We start from the raw sequence: 24134 nt of genomic DNA, 5'->3' as shown, positions 1-24134 counted from the left end.
CACTAAATTCTCAACAATTTTTGAAAAAAGAAAATGAAGTTGTTTTTCTCAAGATTCTGCATTAACTCTATTTCATTTATGATTAGTTTCTTTTTGACTCATTATAAACAAAAACTAATGTGTCTTTAAGCCTGTCAGCAGGAGCTTGGTCATGCTAACCCATTCCTGGGATTGGAAAAGATAGGATTTCTAAGGCTCTGAAGAAATAGCAATTGGTATTTATGAGTCAATGCTTCTCTAACCCATGGAATAACAAGAAAATACTTTGCATGAAGATCATGGTTCACAGTCTGCAAGACGAAGCACATATGGCAAGGAGGAGCAGCAGGCCAAGGGCTCTCTTCCTGCAGCTCAAGGACCAGAGCTCCTAGAAACTGGGGGATGAGGTTTTGCTTTCAGATGATTGTCAAAGGGGTGAGAGGGCATCTGGCCTGGAGTGAGCATGAGGGTTCAGATGTGCAAAGGTAGAAGAGTTGAGCACTCCTCTGCTTGGGACATATGCTTGGGACATATGACGAAGATTTGTATGTGTGTGTGTGTGTGTGTATTATACATAATGTGGGATTCATGATGCCAAATTCATGCTTGCATATAACATTTGATCAATCTTATTCCTCATTATTTTTCCCTTTCTTGCTGTTCTCCCTCCCCCTTGTCTGCTTGCTCTACTCTCCTGACATTCCTTCTATTATTGTTATTCTAATTCAGGTGATCTCTATGTACCTATGTATATGAGGATGATTTGATTCATTGAGTTACTGTGGTGTATTTGTACATTGAATAGCATAATATGGTAGGTTCCTATCACCAGGTACTTCCCCATGCTTTCCTTTTCTCCCCTCTCTTCTTCCTCTTGTTTCCCTTCCTCTACTCTGCAGTTATTCCTTCCACCAAATGTTCTTTTGATAATTAGAGGCTGCAGACAAAAAGGAACGTTTGCAAATTTTATCCAATGCCATAGTTGGATGATTAGCCACACATGGAGAGAAGCTGAAACAACATTATTTGCAGTATGTTTGGAAATATTTATGTCAATTAAGATGCATTCATAGAAAGAAATCCCATAAATCACTTGGAAATTTAGAATAGTGATGTGAGAAAATGTTGGACTAGAAAAGCTCCAGATTCTCCCATCAAAACATCACGAAAGCATTAGTCTTGGGTGAATTAACACTACACAAATTCTATAAGCAGTCAGTGCTCTAAAGCAACAAAGAAAGCACACAATGAAGAAAAAAACAAAAAATTGTAGGCAATTTCAGGCTGTTTTTGCTCACCATTGCTAAAGCTGTCTTGCAGCATATTGTCGTGGTCTGTGGGTGGTGTCGGCAGAGCTGTCAATTTCTTTCCCCAAAGGAAAGTTAGTGTACTGAAAGTCACTGCAGCTTATCTGGTCACAACCTTTGGAAGACACCTAGTAGCAAGGCTGTGCTTGTCATCTCAAAAACACCTTGCTTCATCTTCCCGGCCAGACAAGCAGCTTAACTTCTTAGATAGTTGCTGAAATGAGATGGCATGCCTCAGCAGATCAGAGAGGCAGATTGTTACTCATAGTCCAGCAAATACCAGATTTCATGGCACATGAATATACAGAAAATAAATTCTAAGGCACATAAAAATGATACCACTTTTGTTAGGTACCGTTTTTATGTATCTTAGAAAATGTCTGCCACAAAAATCTTAGTGTATCAGAAAACAGAAGAACTTTCATTTTTATTAATTTTAAAATGAAAGTAATTAAAATAACCACCAGTGGTCTTTTTCAGTGCATGGGAAACCAACATGATTATAGAAGAGTGGGGGAGAAAATGAGGCCCTTTGTGACTTTGCAATAGCTTCTGCACATTTCATGGTCAGCCCTGAGAAATCCATGGGGCTTATGCTCCCCAGAGGCTTTGAGAAGTTGTCAGTGATTCTGAATGCCCTTGCACGTGGGCAAAATGCAGTGAAGGCAGGAATTTCAAGGAGAAACTTGTTATCTCTGGTGGTTGCTTTTGTTTGGCTACATCAAGGCAAAGAAAACTCATAAAATATTTTGTTTTGGCTTAAATCTCATAGACAAAAAGCCAAGAGAAAATAAATTGTGGATTCTGCTGCGCGACCAGCACGCTAGCTTCATACTAGAGGTCCTACGCATAGAAGTTAACTAGTGAGATCAAAAAATAAAGACACATAACTCAATTTACCTTTTTCTTGCCCAGTTCAGAGACGGCCCTTCCTGGCTCCTGCCTCGAGCCACCTGGTGGGGTAGCGAGGTTTACACAAGAGACTAGCAGGAGAGAGGGGAGAGCACGCCTGAGAGTGGCCTTTTATTGGGGAACAAGAAATTCAGGGAAAAATTCCATCCAATGAAGGTCAAGGGGGACAGCATTCCAAGGTCAGGGTCAGTGATTGATCTCAGAGTCAATGGTCAGTCACACCCCCACACGGATGGGCTCTCGCACCAAAAGAGGGTGGGGATAAGTTCTGACACAGCTGGCCAGAACGCCTCACACCCAATCAGGGAGGTACCCAATCACATGTGAGAATGGCTTCCCATAGCAGATCTTGTCCCTGTGAGTCTAGAAACACTATCATCTGCTCCTGGCTTTTCCCACTTCTGGGTGCTCAGATTGACAGCAGACCACCCAGCACAGCAGTTCAATATCCAGTGTAGGAGGAGGAGCCACTTCTTTGTATAATAAACCACTTAGAACAGAGAGATACTTACTGAGAAGCTCCCAGAAGGATTTTTCATGTGGCATTAACTAGGACTGGGTCACAGGCCCTTTTCCATAGTGACCACATGCTAATGCCAAATGAATAAGCATAAGTGACTCAAAGAAATAATTTGCAGGGAAAAGGATATTGGGGAGACAACCATCTTGGTTACTGAAGTCATAATGAAAAAGCAATGATTTTTTTTTTTTTAGATTGCCTAGATGTTGACCTGCTTGGCATGTTCTTAAAACCTTGCAATATATTAAATCTTATTACAGACCAAATGAATTTAAGTAGTACGACACAAATGAGTCTTTTGGTTGGATATTCAGTTCTAAAAGAATGGGTTCATGTAACCACAAGTATAATGATTAGTTCTCATTATAGACATGTTTCTCCATGATAGTTGGTACAAGGATAGACCAATAGGGGAAAATCACAGGACTCACCCAGTAGCAAGTCAGTTATTACAGGAGAAATGCAGAATGAGAGGAGTCTGACAAGCTTTCATTTACTCTGTTATTTGATGCAATGTGAATACATCAACTTGTATGGGAACTTCACAGAGGAAAGAAGAGACACTGCAGCTCTGTTGGATTAGGAATTTGATGCATGGAGATGTGGTAGAAGCCACAGAGCAAGAGGCCTTCTTAGCATGGAAAGGTTAAAGTTAAGATTTCATCTGAGTTAACTCAAGTTCAGTCTAGTTATATGTAGAAACGCTTAGGAGTTGAAAATGCTAAAAAACTGGAAACTCCAGTTGTGTCTATGATGAATGAGAGTGACATCAACATATCTTGGATCGGTTTAAATTAAGAGAATGAAGGAGTATACCAAAAAGTGGGTAAAGTTCCTATAGTCACAATGACAGCAGCTTTAAAGGATCATATTTTTGGGGATGTGGTTTTCACTTGGTATCTGAGAAGGATGTTTGGATTTTCTAGGCTTTATGATATAGATATTCAAGGTCTCTATCACAAAGCAGAAATATCTCGAATAAAAAACCTAGTACTGCATTTTCTTAAAATACATGTGTATGATATCAATATTCCTAAGAGAATGATTAGGAAACTAAGTGTTACTTGCCCCAAATTAGTAACCGGCATCAATTTCCTCGAATTTTAGACCAAGTTGAGTTGAATTTTCTGTTTCATACAACTGAATGCATCTGAAACTAGCATTTTTCAATATCACAATACTCAGTACTTTATGAAACATTAAAGGCACCTTTTACCTTTTTTGTTATTGATCTATATAATGTCACAGCATGGTTCTCACTTAGGGTAATAAGCCTTCAAAATTTAATATTTTTATTATTGGATATTTAAGTTTCTGACAGAAAATTTCCATGGATTGTAGAATAAGAGTCTCCTCATTATCCGGTATTTCTTCAAAATAGTTGGAACATGACCCTGTTCTTACTATTTCAGGCAAATTGTGATAAACCTTTTTTGATATTTTGTTTTTCTATATTCCAAATTAGACATTGAAATCTCAAGGTAGGAGCCATCTGTTTTCCAATTGGAGCCCTTGTTAAGTAGCTGGGCTGATCTTCATGGATGTGCACAGCAGGCCAACTGCAAGGGATCAGAAAATTTGGGAAGACTGTGTCTCAGTAGAAACGAACTAGTGACCAGAGGAGCTACCCAAGGTCTTAACTCTAATGTTTGGGATGGCCGATTTTTCTAATATTTGCCAAACAGTATCAAAATTGCAATAGTCTCAATATAACACCCTATAACAAAAAAAAAAAAAAAGAGCTGGGCCTACATCTTACCTGATTTTATGGATGCAAATTTATGTAGATAATATAGGAATATCTCAGATTTAATAACACAATGGTTTGTTCCAGGATAGAGTTAAATTTCTCCCAGTGGAGGATTGTTTGGATATATTTAGACACATAAGTTCTCTTTAGAGTTTATCATTTGAGAATCTGTAAGATTTTTATGGATTAATACAAACTCCTTATTTGATATGAATGCTTACAGATGGCCTTGATTTTTTATTCTTTGTGTAATCCCATCATTTCATCATTTCTGTGATTTAAATTGGCCTTCAAATTATCAATAGAATCCAAGACCCTATAATGAAGAGCTTTAACCATGGAAGTTTGGTGAGGTTTTAACTAGTGAGGTGTGGTTGATGCAGAGCAAAGGTTTTATGCCCTGTGTCCAGGACATCCAGATATAGTCTTGGGCACTTGCTACCATGTCCAAGTTCACTAGCTGGAGTCCAGGATCAGTACAAACAAACATTTCAAACTTAGAACAGAGATGGAGACAAGGTCCAGAAAATGCAACTCAGGTAAAATCAGGATACACAAGAATCCATGTTTCTAGACCATGGGAGGGACTAGGCAGAATTTTAGTAGTAAATGGAAAAACAGTAGTGAAGCCTGGGGGTTCTCAGTGAGGTTTGTGTTACTGACAAAAGCAGCCTGAGAGAGAGTTTATAGGGCTGGTTGTCTGCCACGAAATTCCTTTCTATTTAATTTTCAGGGTCAGAACTTTTCCTTTGGTTAGTAAACACATTTCTCAGATTACAAAAAAAAAAAAAAAAAGTGAAACATTAATTGAAGGGACTGCAGAAGATTTACCAATCACTCAAAGTCCTACTTTTCAGAAAGACTTTGGCCTGTGTTGTGTCTTGTGAAATCCGTTCCTACAGGGGAGTCACTTTTGCTTCACTGGCAACGGGCATATCACCATTTTGAGTGCACACTTCTCAGAACTGCACATCCATCAGCAGTGAACATTTTCATTAAAATGCAACAAAAGAACATCCAGAAAATATATTGGCAATGACAAAGTTAAAAGGATAACTTTTTTCAAGTTTAAATTTGATGCTATTTTTGACAGTCAGATTTTGAAAAGTGCTCAACAGTCACTTTAATTTACTCTGTGTGTGTTTGGGGGTGTGTGAGATAGTTCATTTTATTCAATAATGTGTGACTGACAAAGGGCTCATCTTAAAAAAATCAAAACCACAAGTAAAGAGGATTTGTATAAGGGGTGGGGCTTTTAAATTCATATTAGTAAATGCTTTTTCCAATTTTAAGAATGACAAAAAGGTGTAAGTGATTAAAAACCAGGAAGGAGATCAATCCTAGTCTCACTATGCAGAAGAAGTGACTACTTACAGTTTGTATTCTTTCCTTTTCTATTATGCATACTTTATGGACATATTATATCATTATTATAATAAACCCCCTTTAAACTGAGCTCTTATTCCTCTATGTAATAGAGGAATTTTTTATTGATAAATGTTCATGTCTGACTCTTTTTTTGCTTCAAATATTCCATTTCATCAGTGCATCCATGTTTTCACAATTATTCCAAAATCCATAATAATTTAAGATTTTTCCATTTTTTACCTTTTATGGACCATGTTAAGCAAGGTCATAAATATTATAAAATGCCTTCATTTTGCATCCTATTTATTGATATTTTTCTCCAGGAATTATCTAACAGGTGAAAACTGTAATAACCTTTAGCCTCTTGTTGCCTATTGCAAACTGACTTCCCGTGGCTGTAATTTTTTTGGCTTCCCCTGAGCAGAATGTCAAATGAGTGCAGTTTGTACTGCACACTTGTCAGGACTGCATCTCGTGGGACTTGGTAGTCAAACTGTGGAAAGCATTTTACCAATGGGAAAATTAAAAAGGCTAACTAACTTCTGTTGATTTTTGTATATGATTATATTTCTGAGATTTCAAAACATGGTCCATAATCCTGATTTAAAAATTCCTTGTGTTTGTGGGCATAGTGTATGATACTTCTAATAATGTATGGTCAAGAAGAGGTTCAAGAATCTGGGTGCAATGGCGTGCACTTCTGTAATCCCAGCGTCCTGAGAGGCTGAGGGAGAAGGATCGTGAGTTCAAAATCAGCCTCAGCAAAAGCAAGTTGCTAAGCAACTCAGTGAGACTCTGTTTCTAGATAAAATACAAAATAGGGCTGTGGATGTGGCTCAGTGGTCAAGTGCCCCTGAGTTTAATCCCAGGTACCTTCCCTCCAAAATTAGAAAAATAAGGAAAAAAATAAACAAACAAAAAAACAAAATCAAGAAAAAAATGCAAAATACAGGAATCTGAGGTTTCTAGCTTAACAAATGGTCAATGATCATCTAATATTATATATTAACTCTTGATAAAATATGGAGAAAATTTAGTAAAAACTAACGTTTTTTCCACTGTGTAGTAATTTACATAATTTTTTTCCATATGGAATAAGTGAACTGGTTTGAATTCTCTTCTCACATAGGGAATATTGCTTTAACCTCACTCTTCCTATAAAATATTGTCTAAACATTAGACAGTAAGTAGAATTGGATAACCATTAGACAAGCAGTTGGAGCTGTGAATTCCAGTTATTTATTTCCCTGTGAAGGCAGAAGAAGAAGAAGCAGAATTTACCCAGGCTGAGGAGTCACAGGCAATGAATTCCAAACATCAGTATGTGGAGCTCAATGATGGTCACTTCATTCCTGGACTGGGCTTTGGCACCTATAAACCTCAAGAGGTAACAGTAGGAGGTTGGGTTGAGGGTTCTAAAGAAAGTAGACATAGGATAAATGGAATCCAATCTGGGTTGTCAAGGTACTTGCTTCCTATGTGACTCTGGGGGGCTCAGGTGGTCCTGTTTCTCCAGGTGAGAGCTATTCCATAAACAGGAAAGATAGTTTTCAGACATTGCTCTACATCATTGCATGATGGTGTGGTTACCTACCGAGTGTTCTGACCACTCTAAGCCTCCACCCCCCATTTCAGTCTGTTGACCAACTTGGTAGAAAAGATGAATGTCAGCACTCTGTTTGCACTGTGAATGGTTTCTCTCTTTATTTCTATACCTCAGGAAATATATTTTCCTCCCAAGAAGGGCAAGAGCCACAGACATCTGTGTAGCAAAATGTACTTGAGATGAAAAACATAGAATAAATGATGGGGATAACTTCCTCTCCACTCTGAGGAAGGCTTCAGCATCTCTCAGAAAATGCTGCACCTTGGCAGAGGAGAATTTTTTATGTGTTCTCAACTGTGGGAAATTTACCCGAATGTATATTAGAACAACCTGATAAGTCAAATGGTGACCTAAGAAGGGTATTTGTCAATTAATCATCATTGGTTTTGTGTATTATATTGACAGATGACCCTGTGAAGTGGAGTGAGCTATGTTCACTATCCTGGAAATAATTTTATATTCCATTATCATACTCTGACCACTTAATTAGGTGGCAAGAAACTAGTTTTCCTAAAGTTTGAATTTAAAAATTTTTCTTCTGTAAGACTTAAGGAAATATCCAGTGAGCAAGTATGAAGTCTTGTGACAGGATTTGTGAAAATCTGTAGGGAAAAGTGTCATGAAGTAGGGCTTCAGTCCTACTCCAAGTGTCCTTATCCCAAAGAAACTCAGGGCTGGAATCAGCAGAGGCCAGTAAAACCTAGGATGGCATTATCTTGATCTCCTGGAAAAATAAAGCTTCCAAAAATTTTAAAACATAAAACATTGTGTTTGTTCTGCCTTTATAATCTTTAAAAAATGAACTTTTAAGCCATGCAAATTTTGTAGACCATACAATAATTGTCGACGTCACTCTTATTACATCTTCCACAATAGAGAGTGAGTCAGCTTTATGGGCTGATGTTTATGTGACTAATCCCTTATAAAATGAGTAGAATTCCTTATTTGTAACTCTGTATCATAAGAGTATACATTTTTTTCCAGCCAGTGTTTAGTTCTGTCATACAGAGATTCCATTGTATGCCAGAGTTAACACAGCATATTTCTCTTTGTTCCTGAGCCTGTCATCAACTTTCCCTTGGCTGGTATCTGATTTTTCACTTTTTTTTTAATAACACACAAGGAAACTGGCTATCCCTAAAGGGTATGAAGATTGGATTTATTTATGTATTCTGCAGTCATGTTGATAGTCCAGTTGTGCCAGAGAAGTGGAAATGGTTGCCAAAGACCTGAGAAAATATGTGGAGAGTGCTTTCAGGCATCAGTCCTTATTGAGAAATGCCTCTGGGGAGGGTCCAGCAGTGATCGGCTGAACCACAGAACCTGCCTCCCTCACACTGCTTTGCCAAGCAGGGCTCCCTCCTCCTCATGATGTTTTGTCCTGTGATCGCTGGCTGGGTGAGTGACACCCATCCTTTCCACATGCCCTCAGTTCTATCCCAGTTACCACAAACAGAGGGGTTTCATCCTAATTTTTTTTAATATCTTGATTTTATTTTTACATGACAATATAGTGTTTTTTGACATATGGATGCAAACGTGGAGTAGACCTTATATTAATTTGAAAACCAATCGTTTGGATGCACATGATTTGGGGATTCACAGTGGTCTATTTATAAATGAAGGTGGGAAAGTTAAGTCAGATCCATTCCACTGCCTTTCCCATCCATATCACTCCTTGTTTCTCTTCATTCCTCTTCTCTAGTCCTCTGAACTTTGATTCTTTCCCTTCCCTTTCCCAGTTTTTGTGTTTGCATACATATATCTACAGAACATTTGATATTTGGTTTTTTAGGACTGGCATATTTCACTTAGCATGATAGTTTTCAGATGCATCCAGTTATTGAAAAATGTCATCAATTCATTTTTTATGGCTGAGTAATATTCTACTGTGTATATAGACCACATTTTCTTTATCCATTCATCTGATGAAGGGCACCTAGGTTGGTTGCATAGTTCAGCTATTGTGAATTAAGCTGCTATAAACATTAATGTGAATTAGCATATGCACATTAGAGAAAACATTAGGCCTTTGGTTTTGTGGGATTGGTTTATTTTGCTTAGTATGATATTCTCCAACTCCAACCATTTACTGGCAAATGCCATAATTTTGCTCTTTTTTAAAGCAGAGTAATATTTCATTCAATATAAATACCACATTTTTTATCCATTCATCTATTGAGGGACACCTAGGTTGGTTCTATAGCCTAGTTATTGTGAATTGAGCTGCTATAAACATTGTTGTGGTTGCATTACTATAGCATGCTGATTTTAAGTCCTTTGGATATAAACCAAGGAGTGGGATAGCTGGGTCAAATGGTGGTTCCATTCCTGATTTTCTGAGGAATCTCCATATTGCTTTCCATAGTGGTTGCACCAATTTGCAGTCCCACCAGCAATGTATGGGTGTGCCTTTTTCACCACATCCTTGCCAACATTTATTGTTGCCTGTATTCTTACTGATTGCCATTCTGATAGGAGTGAGATGAAATCTTAGAGTGGTTTTGATTTGTATTTCTCTAATTGCTAGAGATGTTGAACACTTTTTTATATATTTGTTGATCAATTGTATTTCTTCTTCGGTGAAGTGTCTGTTCAGTTCCTTAGCCCACTTATTGATTGGGTTATTTGTTTATTTGGTGTTATGTTTTTTTGAGTTCTGTATATATTCTAGAGATCAATGCTTTATTGGAGGTGCATGTGATAAAGATTTTCTCCCAATCTGTAGGCTCTCTCCTCACGTTATTAAATGTTTCCTTTGCTGAGAAGAAGCTTTTTAATTTGAATACATCCCATTTATTAATTCTTGATTTTACTTCTTGTGCTTTTGGAATCTTGTTAAGGAAGTCAGATCCTAGGCAATGTGGTGAAGATTTGGGCCCATTTTTTTCTTCTATTAGGCTCAAGGTCTCTGTTCTAGTGCGTAAGTCAAGTCTTTGATCCATTTTGAGTTGATTTTTGTGCAGGGTGAGAAATAGAGGTTTAATTTCATTTTGCTACATATGGATTTCTAGTTTTGCCAGCGCCATTTGTTGAAGAGGCTATCTTTTCTCCATTGAATGTTTTTGGTACTCTTGTCTGAGATAACTGTATTTATGTCGGTTTTTCTCTGTGTCCTCTATTCTGTACCATTGGTCTACAAGTCTATTTTGGTGCCCCAAACCATGCCATTTTTGTTACTATAGCTCTGTAGTATAGTTTAAGGTCTGGTATTTTGATGCCTCCTGCCTCACTTTTCTTGCTAAGAATTGCTTTAGCTATTCTGGGTACCTTATCTTGTAAATAAATTTCATGATTGCTTTTTTTTATTTCTATGAAGAATGTCATTGGGATTTTAATAGAAATTGCATTAAATCTGTATAATGCTTTTTGTAATATGGCCATTTTGACAATATTAATTCTGCCTATCCAGGAGCTTGAGAGATCTTTCCATCTTCTGCACAATAAGGTGGGGGGCACTAGGGAAGAATAGCATTACTTTAGATTAGCTGGAGGGAAGTGATGGGAGGGAAGAGGAGGGAATGTGGGGATAGGAAAGATAGTAGGATGAAACAGACATTATTACTGTATGTATATATGTGACTACATGACCAATATGATTCTGCAACATTTACACTCAGAAAAATGAGAAGTTATATCCCATCTATGTATATCAAAGTGCATAAATGCATTTACTGACATGTATAACTAATTAAAACAAGTTAAATTTTTTAAAAAAATTGATGTGACTGCACCACTGTAGTATGCTGATTTGTCATCCTCTAAATATATACCTGGAAGTGGTATAACTGACTCAAATGGTTGTTCCATTCTAGTTTTTTGAGGGAGGAATCTCCATACTGCTTTCCAGAGGGGTTGCACCAATTTGCAGTCTCACCGGCAATGTGTGTGTGTGCCATTCCTCCACATCATCACCAACATTTAGTGTGACTTGTATTCTTGATAGTTACCATTCTGACAATAGTGAAGTGAGATCTCAATGTTGTAATAATTTGCATTGCAAAAATGTTGAACATTTTTCATGTACTTGTTGACTTTTTGCGTCTATTCCTTTGAGAAGTGTCTATTGTGTTCCTTTACTCCTTTATTGATTGGGCTATTTGGTTTTTTAGTGTGGAAATTTTTGATCTTTATATACTCTTGAAATTAATGACTTACCTCCAATGTGGGTTGCAAGGATTTTCTCCCTTTCAAGAGGTTCAACAGAGCAGTATTGTATGTTAGGCTGCAGAAGCAGTAACATCCTCAGCAGTATCTTACTTTATTTGCTTATGTGAACAACAAGCCAAGGAACCACTCTCCTGGAATACATGGAAAAAGAATCTTTCCACAGGTAACATTATCTTGCCCTCATTTCCGATGTACATAAGAGAAAGTCAGGGTCCTTTAAGATAATATTTATTGGGCTGAGCACAGTGGCACATGCCTGTAATCCCAGTGTCGCAGAAGGCTGAGACAGGAAGATTGTGAGTTGAAAGCCAGGCTTAGCAACTCAGCAAGGCACTAAGCAGTGCAGTAAGACCCTGTCTCTAAATAAAATACAAAATAGGGCTGGGGATGTGTGGTCAGTGGTCAAATGTCCCTGAGTTCGATCCCTGGTACTAAAAAAAAAAAGATAATACATATCTGGATGTACAGGGCCAGGCTTGCTCTCATTATTTCATAATTGGCCAGGATTTGGGGAACAGAAATGGACATTCAGGGAATTGGCATTTTACTATCCCCCCCCACTTTTTAGAATGATATATCTACCTTTCTCTAGGAGACTGGAATTGTGTTGTGTCCTAGCATAGGGTGTCAATTTAATCAGTCCCACTGAAAAACCTTAGAAAATTATCTCAATAGCTTTTCTTGCACAAATATTTCCCATGTGGTTTCAAAATTCACCATGGGGGAATTTAGTATATTCTGTGTTTCATCTTTGGGAGAAGATTTATAGAATCTTGCACAGTATTTCTTCTATAGTCATTCCATGAACTATTCACTGGCATTAACTGTACTTAGTGACTTCATCACATAAATTATAACATGGTTATTCCTGTATGCTGTGTCTTCTGAGTCCTTCCAGAAACTCAATGAACTTGAGTTGCTCCTGGGGTCCTGTGATGCCACTGGATTAGGATTTCTGTGTCTGAAGAGGCTTCCTGGATGCCAGACTCCTGTAATTAACTAGGAAAAACAGACAAAATTGGTTTGGAGTCAATACTGAACTAACCCAAAGCATGGGCAAAGTTGGCTTTTGTGAGAACACTGTTTCTGCTCATTACATTCAGAATTGCTCTTTGGCTACTTTTTTTATATAGGAGAAAAGTGGGCCCTCAAAGTTCAGGGTACCATCCCCTTATCACATTATTAAGTAGTCTGAAGACAACATTGGAATTTAAAATTTCTTCCAATCTAATGAACTGTTCACTTTTCTCATGGTGAGTTATTTCTTATACTATGATTCTCCAAAAAAAAAAAAAAAAACAAAAAAACAAAAAAAACCCTTCTGGTTATTCCTCTAGGTTTCTAAGAGTAAGACCACAGAGGCCACCAAAATAGCAATAGAAGCTGGGTTCTGCCATATTGATTGTGCTTATGCATATCAAGTAGAAGAGGAGGTAGGACTGGGCATTAGAAGCAAGATTGCAGATGGCACTGTGAAGAGAGAAGACATATTATATACTTCCAAGGTATTGTGTATACAGTGTAAAATTACTGCAATATGATGTAAAGAAGTGAAATTATGTTAGGTGATCAGTTGTTGGAATGTGATTATTTTTACAATGTTTATTCACATATAAGATCCTGTATCAAAAACAGAGATGTATTATAAATTCCTGTTTGCTGTCTACAAATGTATAACTTTAAAGTTCTTTACTTTTCTGATTCTCCCTTCAGCTCTATGGCTTTGTATTGTTTGTAGAATGAGATAGAGTTATGACCAGATTCTGGATTCATTATCTCCTGGGTGATTTTGTAAAATTTCTTATCATTCTGAATATCTACTTTTACATTTGTCATTATCAAAGAACAATGTAGGACAGTTCCATGGGTACAAAAGAAGATCCAGCTAAAGTATCTTGATTTGTGTCTCACACATATTAAATATTCAAAATGTGTTTCTTTCACTCCTGTAAACAAAAAATATTTATTCTTATCTAATGAAATGAATGGATGAGATACACTAACAATAGCTTTGCAATCTCTATGAATCACTATTCAGATATTAAATATGTTATTGTTTGCTAAAAAATATATCTCTTGATTAATTCCTTCCATAGTTCAAATGTTTTACAAATAATAACTGAAAATATAATCCAGTTCACATGAACTGGTCAGATTGGTAGAACCAAAGACTTAAAGAGATATCATTCTTGTGATCTCAAGTTTCCAAGCAAATGACAAATAAATATCTTAATATGGAGTTAAACAAATATCCAAACTATGTTTCCTTTCTTTAATCTCTGTAGCTGTGGTCCACTTTTCATCGGCCAGAGCTGGTCCAATCTTTTTTGTGAAGATCACTGAAGAAACTTCATTTTGACTATGTTGATCTCTATCTTATTCATATCCTGACTGCGATGAAGGTAGGAAATTTACATCATCAAACCTATTTAATTTCAGCAGTCAGCATGACCATCATTACCATGGATGGTTGAATTTAGCTTCAATTATAAAATTATGTAAATAATTTATATGAATTATAGAAAGTCCGAATTATGTCTAAATTCATGATTAGATGTAATCTTCAGAGACATCTCAGTTAATTCATTCATTATGTCTAGATATGGAAGTTTGCTTAGTTTTGGTCTCAGCCTTTTGCACTGGTGGTTCATACGACTTTGGGGCAGTTCAAATACCATGGTCATTAATATGAGAGAGGGTCTCTCCATCTTCCAACATCAAATCTTGAATTGAAACTTGATTGACGATCTTTGGTATACTTACTTACACCCACATGTGTTCAGGTAGATAAAGAAACTGTTTATCTTGTGTCATCACTGAAATCCATTATTGCTGAAGAACAAGCCCATGCATCCTCTGAATTTCCCAGTGAAAGACTTTTCCCCAGGACAAAATATAGGGTCAGGAAATGTAACATGAGCCAACTATGAGACCTCAGGAGAGTAACTAAGATCAGAGTAGGGACGAAGAGCAGGAGAAGAAGATTAACATTTAACAGGGATGAGAGGTGGGAGGGAAAGGGAGAGAGAAGGGAAATTGCATGGAAATGGAAGGAGACCCTCAGGGTTATACAGTGGAGGGGGTAGAGAGAGAGGAGGGGAGGGGAGGGGAGAGGTGGGGAGGGGGGAGGGTGGAGGATGGGAAAGGCAGCGGAGCACAACAGACACTAGTATGGCAATTTGTAAATCAATGGATGTGTAACTGATGTGATTCTGCAATCTGTGTATGGGGTGAAGGTGGGAGTTCATAACCCACTTGAATCAAAGTGTGGAATATGATATGTCAAAAAATTTGTAATGTTTTGAACAACCCACAATAAAAAATTAAAAAATAAAAAAAAATTAAAAATTAAAATTAAAAAAAAAAAAGAAGATTATACTGGATTGTCTAGTGTAATCACAGCAAAAAAAAGAAAATCATATAGAATTATAAATATAAGTATATATATGTAATTACCTATATGTAATATAGATATACATAGATGTATGTAAAATTGAACATATAGATAATTTGATGTAAGAGAAGAATATAGGAAGCTAAGCACTGAAAGGTATTCCTTACACATTCACATGTAAACACTTTATAAACAGATGAATATAGAGTGATGCTTTACTTATTTCAAGAAGGATTAGTGTCCCTCCCCCTGGATATACCTAGCAGCATTACTGTATGTGGACATATGAATTCAGCAAAGTTACTGTTATGATCACTTCTGTTTCAGCCAGGGGAAGAGCTTTACCCAAAAGATGAAAATGGAAAAATACTATATGACTCAGTGGATCTCTGTGCCACATGGGAGGTGAGTGCCTGAAGGAGTGACCCCACAGGAAGCCAAGAAGGTGACAGTTCATGCCAGCTTCTGTAATTATGGATCTAGAAATCATCATGTTTAAAAGAGGATTTTTGCTAGGGTGGTGGGGAGGAACACATTCCTGGTATGTAACGGAGAGAAATAGAGGAGGAGGACTGATGACAATGAGGACACAACCCTCCTGCCTCCATGTGCAGTCATGTCTGATGCCTGAAGAGGACACAGAGGAATTCTTTTACTGGCTCTCAACACCTTCCCATATAATCTTTACCATTTTTCTCCTCTTCATAATCAATTCATCAGCTTTGTTGTCATTTCTTGACAGTGCTCCTCTTAACAGTTCTATCTTGCCTTTATACTGACATAGTCCATTGTACAAATGCCTCTTCCCAACCCCTTCCTCCCAAGGCCATGGAGAAGTGCAAGGACGCAGGATTGGCCAGGTCCATCGGGGTGTCCAACTTTAACCGCAGGCAGCTGGAGATGATCCTGAATAAACCAGGCCTCAAGTATAAGCCTGTCTGCAACCAGGTGAGAGCCCTGAGCCTCACTGCCATCTCTTATAACACTTCCTTGTTTCTGTATCACTGTCAGGTGTCCATTGGTCCTGTCCTTCTGTTCATTCATATTTGTTGAACAGAAGAGTCTAGATTTAGTGCCACTATCTTGGAGGGTGTGGAGGATTCTCAATTGTACCTGTGCTGGGTGAATCCTTAGTGAAAATGAGGGGAAGAGCTTAGTGCCCAGGTTATGGAAGAATCAGGTGATCAAGGAGGGTGGTTGTTTATCTGACTTCAGGGGCAAGGTGAGCTTGTCCTTGAGCAATGAAGGATGACCAGATCCTGGATGGGTGAATGTGCTGTGGGGGGAACTGTGTGTAGGAAAGAAGGTTAGTACATAGGAATAGGCAGTGAGTAAGAAAAGAGTGAACCTAGGAGATCAGTGAACAGGCTCTGTGTGGATGTTGGGCGCCTGAGTCCTTGTTATTTCTTATTTAGGTTCATGAATCCAGAGGCATATATATATAGCAAAAGTAAATCAGAGCTTGTGAAAGTTAAAGGCCTGGGAGGAATGAACTTGTTAATGATGGTACTGAAGTGGATGAAATCTATTTTCATATTAACGTTAGCATTTAGAATATACAGTTGACATCATGCCTGAGCCATTCTTACCTGCTTTCTTCCATGTTTTCTGATATCAAATCAACTGTGCCATCACATGTATTCTGTACATGTTTCTGTCCTCTCACTTATTATTTCACAACTTTCAGTCATGGATTATTGGTCTTTGGTTGGAAAACAGACCATATAAAATTCATAAATTTCATGTAAGTTGATTGATTAGTATAAATTTCTAATATCAATGTTAAAAAATAGAAAATAATTTTAGTATTAATTTTACCCCAATTTTTTAATCATGAAATTTTTTAAACAGAAAATGTGAGAACATGGCACAGGACATCCATATTTTTTAATTTTTATCTAATATTTTTGACATATGAGTTCACTGTAAAATGTTTATTTCTGTGGGTTTATCAGCGTACTTATGTGTAATATCTAAATCTCTTCAAGGTCAATTATACACTAGACTATTCACTTTTAGAAACTTCAGAGAATGTCTCCTAGGAATGAAGATGATCTCTCACATAGCACATTTTCATTATTATATCTAAAGTTAATAGTAAGTCTCTCACATCATCTAAATGCAATCTACATTCAAATTTCCCATGGTTTTCTGAAATATCTTTTATAGTTCTTCCCTTTTCCAGAATACAACTTTGGTTTACATGTTTTTTTTTCCTATCATGTTTCTTAAGTTCTTTTCACATAGAATGTTCACCTGGAACATTTTCACATAATATTGAACTAGGATTTTTTTAAAACTTTATCATATGAGTTAACTTGTTTTTAGATTTCCATTTTCTGTCAGTTAGGAGTTGGATTTGAATTCCTTATGACAAATCAACACCTTGGCAGTGGAGTCCTCATTATTGGGTTTGCATTACAGTAGAAAAAATTTAAACATATGGCTCAGTGTTGCAAGAATGAATTTATTAGAGTAAGAAAAGGTAAAAGATGAAACTCTCAAAGATGAGAGCGAGTCTTCACAGAGAGGAGAGGGATGTAATTCCCATCCTCCTTGCCAGTTTTATTGGGAGTCACATGGAAGATTTCAGAGTCCCACCTAGTTTCATCTCTTGACTGTTGACTGACAGTGGGGTTGCCTCAGAATTCCAAATCTCCATTGTGCATATTCTTGCCCTGTAGAAGGGGATTTTCCAGTCAGTGTCACTTTGTCCTACACTGACTGGTTCTAACTGGATCTTGGTCTTAGAGACCATGGTTAGGGGGAATTATTCTAAGCTCCCTGAGTTCTGGAATCTGGTTTTATTGGTTTTGATGAACAAATTTATCCAATGTCACATGCAGAATATCTATCAAATGTCTTTCAAACATGTCCTCATGAGTCTTTGACCAAATTTTTGATTTCTGGCACAATTAGAAGTCCAGGTTTCCATTTTTTTTTTTAAGTTAGCTTTTTAAAAAACATTTTCTTTTCATATTAACATTAGCATTTACTAGACTCAGAAACCTTCTATCTTGTCCACTGCAGGTAGAATGTCATGTTTATCACAATCAGAAGAAACTGCTGGACTTCTGCAAATCAAAAGACATTGTTCTGGTGGCTTTTCGTGCTCTGGGAACTCAACGAGAAAAACGATGGTAATGAGAGCTTGAGGGAATTTACCTAAAATGCTACTGTTTATGAACTACACTTAGTCCTACAAGACTCAGTTTTTACAATATAACTCTCAATTGATTCTGGTAGAGGGAAAATTTTTCATTTCTGAGAAAATCCCATAAGACACTAATGCTGCTGCTCCAGGGACTGAATTTGAGGATCCCTATTTGGAGTGGTCCCAACAGACCTGTTTTGTGAGTGGGTCCAGTGGTGCTTTCCTGTAAACCCAATAATTTGGGAGGTGAAACAGGATTAGGCATATGGATCAATGGTAGAATACCTTTGGAGTCAATCCACAGTAAACTGCACCCTCCAAAAAAGAGAAACAAATGAAACCTCCTAACTAACTGAGCCTCAGCACTTAAGCACCTCTGTCTTTCCTTCCAGGGTTGACCAGAGCTCCCCAGTTCTCTTGGACGACCCAGTTCTTGGTGCCTTGGCAAAAAAGCACAAGCGATCCCCAGCCCTGATTGCCCTCCGCTACCAGCTGCAATGTGGGGTTGTAGTTCCGGCCAAGAGTTTCAATGAGAACAGGATCAAAGAGAACATTCAGGTATAGAGGAGGGCTGCAGGCATTGAGGTTGTTATGCAGTATTCTTCACAATTATGCTTCATTGGAAACATATAAGGATGTTTTGGGGCAAAGTCAATATCACCAGCTCGTCTTCTGCATGGAAGATTTCAGGTTCTTTCAGAAGTGTGTTCTCTTACTCTACAATGAGACAGGCAATGTAGTTGGATAGAATAGGATAAAACACATAGATTTGTTTTTCAGACCTGCTAGCCATGTGTTGTTGTTATGGTTTGAATGTGAGGTGTCCCCCAAAAGCTCACAAGCGAGACAATGCAAGAAGGTTCAGAAGAGAAATGATTGGATTGTGAGAGTCTTAACCCAATCGGTGAATTAATCCCTTTGTAGGGATTAACTGAATGGTAACTATAGTTTTAGGGTGTTTCTGGAGGAGGTGGGAATTGGGGTGTGGCTACGGTGTACATATTTGTATCTGGCAAGTGGAGACATCTATGTCCTTCTGTTCACCATGTGAGCTGTTTCCCCCTGCCACACTCTTCTGTCATGGTATTCTCCTTTGCCCCTGAGGAAGGAAGCTGGTCTCCCATGGACTACGAGCTCTGAAACCCTGAGCCCTCAAATAAACTTTCCCTCCTCCACAATTGTTCTGGTTGGGTCCTTGAGTCACAGCAGAGAGAAAAGCTGTCTAAAACAATTGGGTAACCCTTGCAAGTGGCATCTTTGTATTTGTTTTTATTTTCTGAAATGGGAATTCGGATCAGGTGATTTTTATTTCATACGTGATGATTTTATTTTACACTTCCCCCAATCCTCAATATATTTTAATATTCATATATTTATTCACTTTGAGTTTTTTCACTTGTTGACTATCAGTATATGCATTGTCCATTTAAATGGGTTGTTTATGTTTTCATTTTCAAGTAGGAGTACTTTTTTGAACTATTACTTAGAGCAATTTCAAAACAAACCACCCTTAATATTGAGGTTAGTTCAAAGAGCATTTGTTTATCTCATGATTCTTTGGTTTGACTCTTTGCCTTGGCTCAGCCTGAACTCACGAATGTCTTCCAGCTACACTGGCTGCTCCTGTTCTGTAATGAACTCTCCTATGCATCTGCAGAACAGTGTGCTCCCTCTGCTTCAGTCCTGCTTGCTCTGTTCTCTGGGGTGTTTGAGCTCCCCTCCATAGAACTTCACATCTCCCTGTTGACAACCCTGACTTCACCTCATCACATAATACTGTTCCTAGGCAGTGAATGGATCCTTGCAGAGCCTCCTCATGCCTATGCTCAGAGTGGGCACATCATTGCTTCTGCCAAGTCCTAATGGCCACTGTAAGTTATAGACAATGCAAGACTAAAGAGATGAGGAAATAGACACGGCCTCTTAGTGAAAGCAGCTGCAAATTCACATAGGAAAGATTTTTGGAAACTGGGAGTTGTTAATTATTGGGCAAACAATTTTGCAAATTGACCACTTTTATATATTTTGGATATTGTTTTTCAGATTCAGATGTATTTGTTGAAATATGTTGTCCCACATTCTGCTTGTGCCTTCATTCTCCTTTTGATATATTTTCATGAACAAACTTCCTTCTCTTATTGTTGTCTTCATGCCTTGACTTTGTGGTTGATGAGTGTCATGTTTTATCTTATAATGGGAATTCAACATTATTCCTTTTCTTTCCTTGTTTTTTGGTACCAGGGATTGAACCCAGGGCCTTAACAATTTAAACATATCCCAGGCTCTTTTTAATATTTTTAATATATTATTTAGGGATAGGGTCTTGCTGAATCACTTAGAATCTCACTAAGCTGCTGAGGCTGGCTTTGAACTCATGATCCTCCTGCCTGAGCCTCCCAAGCTGCTGAGATTACAGGCATGTGCCACAGTACCCAGCAGGAACTCAATGTTATTCTATTATATTACTTTACAAATGGTTACAATCTTTAATTCTAAATTTAATTCAATTGCAGTATTTTTAAAAAACATTATATGAAACAAGGATCCAGATACACATATAGTGTTTAAATAACTAGCCGAACTTCCCAGCAACAGGTATTACATTTCTGACTACATTTCTGTCATCACTTGTCTTATTTGCTCCTTCCCATTGTCTTAATTATCTTGGAAAATCAGTCTGTCTCTCAAACACTGCAAAGCATTCCCTTAGCTCTCATTCCTTTAACAATATCTTGGCTATTCTAGTTTGATCTATTATAATGAACATTTGATCTATTATAAAGAATTTAGAATCACATTATCTGTCTCTATAAAGATTGTCTTTGTTTGCTTAATGTTGCATTATTGACCTCTCAGTGAATTCAGAGATAAATTACTTTTGAAATATTAAGGATTCTAATCCATGATTTTGACACGAGTCCAGAAATTTAGCCTGTCTTTTAAAATATTGCATTTAGCTGATCTATGAAGGCATTTGTATAAGTTCTGTTAGATTTATTCATACAGAAGTGATAATTGTGATAATCTTTAGATAACATATTCCTTTTTGAGAATTTCCAAATGTACAGAAAAGTTTAAAGAATAAAGCAGTGAATCCTATTTATCTAATTCATTTATTGTGAAATGATCAACATTTTATTCTTTCACCATTTCTTTTAGTTGTAGATGGACACAATATCTTTATTTATTTATTTTTATGTGGTGCTGATGATCGATCCCAGTGCCTCATACACGTGAAGCAGGGGCTCTACCATTGAGCCACAGCCCCAGTCCCTCTCTTGCTATTTTTTAAGGAAATTACTAAAGATTTAATTATCCATTTGTTTCAGAATGTGAGCAATTTGTGAAAATTGTTTCCGTGTTTAAAATGTCTCAAATTTACTCCAGGTGATTCTCTTTGAGCTAGGTCCTTTGCCGTTTGTACAGGATATAATTAGTACTTTAACAATTCCTGACTTAAAAATGTTGAATAAAAATCATTTGTTGGAGTTTTGACTGTTCATTGATGGAATACAGAAATCAATTGTATCCTTAAAAATTATTGAATTATTTTACACAGTTCAAAATGTTTCCTGTAGATTTTTTTGGGTCCTTTACATACCTGACACTTGTCTTGGAATAACATTACTTTTATTTTGCTACAGCTTCTTTTTAACATTCTCTTTGACTCTAGTTGGTGCAGTTTCCATACATTACATATCAAAAATGAAATTTTTTATATTTTCAACTTACATTTATTGACCATGAGTGTTTTGTTTGATGTCTTTAATAACTACTGGAACCTTTTCAAATATTTTAAATGTTTCTGCAACAGTTTGATTTCATTGGATTTCCAGGATTGGCAAAGTGCAGTCTACATAGGCTAAAAACTTTCTATTTGTGCGATAGGTTTTTGATTTTACGTTGACTGCAGAAGACATGAAAGACCTAGATGGCCTGAACAGAAATTTTCAATATATTGCCTGGCCATTGTAAGTAACTTTGGCAGAGGTGTGGCCTTTGTTTATTTTCAAGTTTTTCCCTCTTTTTCAGTGCAGTTTCTATCAGAACCCAGACATGGCATTTCACTATCAAAGGTTTTCCTTTGAGGCTGTCAAAACATTTGGTTTTGAGTTTGAAAATGTAGACATCTCAATGCAGAGGGAAAAAATAGTTTTTGTGAAGAGATCAAAACCAAGGGAAGAATGTGCAGATAAAACATTCTTATTGAAGAGAATTTATTGTCATCCAAAAATTTGTACTCTTTATTGATGCATTATAGTTATAGAGTCTGAAATTGAACAAATAATATAAATGAGGGTAAACAAGGAATATATGTTCTTCTGCCTGTGGGAATGTTAATTCATAATACAAATAAATATGATGTTTGAAAGGGGATTAGATAGTCCATAATTGCATGTTCTTAAAGAGTTACAGGTATATTGTTATCATTACTAATTTTTTATTAGTATATATGAAAGACGAAGTAGGAACATAATGTGAAGAACAGTAGCAAGCAACTGGCAATTCTTGCTAGCTATAAAAAATTTCAAGATGCAACAATTTTCTGTTGTATTGTTTCTAAAGGAAAATTGTAAAATTTGCACGGTGAGCTCCTGGGATTTGCAGGTCTCTCTTAAAAACAATATTCTTTCCATATCTGAATTTAGCAGCATGACATGTGTGATGGGCCATGAGCAAATAATGAATAAATTAGTGAAATTACTAGCAATATACCGTACACCTAAAATACTTTTTGTATTGGTCAATATCTGAGCTTGTGCTTACATTAAACATGGCATAAATGGAAGTGTCTTCTCCACAAAGTAAGTAAATAAACATGATGCAAATCTGTTTCTGCTTCACTGACAGTAAGGAAGAAGAAAGGATTTCTTTGCTTTGGTAGATTGACTGATAGTGCTAAGTAAAAGAGAGAAATATAAGGGAATTCTGGTGTCTGTGAGTTCTGTTCTTGGCAGGGGAATAGACATTTCCAATAAAACTAGGTTCATGAAAGTAGGAACAGCAGAGTCTACAGCCACTCCGGAAATATAATGGAGCTCCATAGGTATCACTTCTTCACCCCTGTAGAAATGGAGTCTCTGAGTCTATGTTGCACATTTTTCTTTCTTATTTTAGGATGACCGACCACCCAGAGTATCCATTTGATGATGAATACTAACATGGACACCATTTCATGATTTCTACAAGGATCCCCCACATTGATAATCATGCGGGAGACAGCTCAATTGATGCTGATTGGAGAAATCATTTCTGTTAATACATATTTCTTAGCTTCTCACTTTTTGCTATAGCAAAATTCACCAGTTTGGTAAAGGAGGCACTAAATATCCATCAATTTTTTGAAAATAAAGTTTTTTCCCTCAAGTTTCTTACCTTCAGTGTCTCTGTTATATATATGATTAGTTTATTTTTGATTCATTTTGAGCAAAAATTAACATTACCTTTCTGGAGTGGGAGTAGATAGGAGTTCTCAGGCTCTAGGGAAGTAGCGATTGATACTTACCAGTCACTGCTTCTCTAGCCCATGGAGTAACAAGAAAACACTGCATTTAGATCATGGCTTTTGGTCCATAAGATGAAGTACCCATGGCAAGGATGAGCCCTGGAACCTGGGGAATGAGGTTTTCCTTTCAAATGGTTGTCAAGGATGTGAGAGGGGAATGGGCCAGGAAGGAGTATGAGGAGAATATGTTTCAAAGTTTTTTTTTTGTGTGTGTGGGGGTGCATTATAGTGATATATAAGAGTGGGATTTATGATGCCAAATTCATACATGCATATAACATTTGATCAATTTCAAACTTCAATACCTCCCCCTTCCTTGTTCTCCTCCCTCCCCTTGATCTGCTTGCTCTACTCTTCTGACCTTCCATTATTGTTATTTTAATTACTGTGATATATATGTACATGAATATATGTAGATGATTGATTTATTGTTTTAATGTGTAATATGCATACACGGAAATAGCATAA

General features: G+C 37.1%; 1 pseudogene; it reads left to right on the top strand.

The window, feature by feature from the left end:
* Positions 1-7139: 7139 nt before the first annotated feature.
* On the top strand, positions 7140-23321 carry LOC114106174 (aldo-keto reductase family 1 member C3-like; annotated as a pseudogene).
* The last annotated feature ends 813 nt before the right edge of the window (positions 23322-24134 follow it).

This window comes from Marmota flaviventris, chromosome 12 (assembly GCF_047511675.1).
Source record: "Marmota flaviventris isolate mMarFla1 chromosome 12, mMarFla1.hap1, whole genome shotgun sequence".
Classification (NCBI taxonomy): domain Eukaryota; kingdom Metazoa; phylum Chordata; class Mammalia; order Rodentia; family Sciuridae; genus Marmota; species Marmota flaviventris.
Note: the sequence above shows the minus strand (reverse complement) of the source record. Positions and strands in the feature narration are given on the sequence as shown.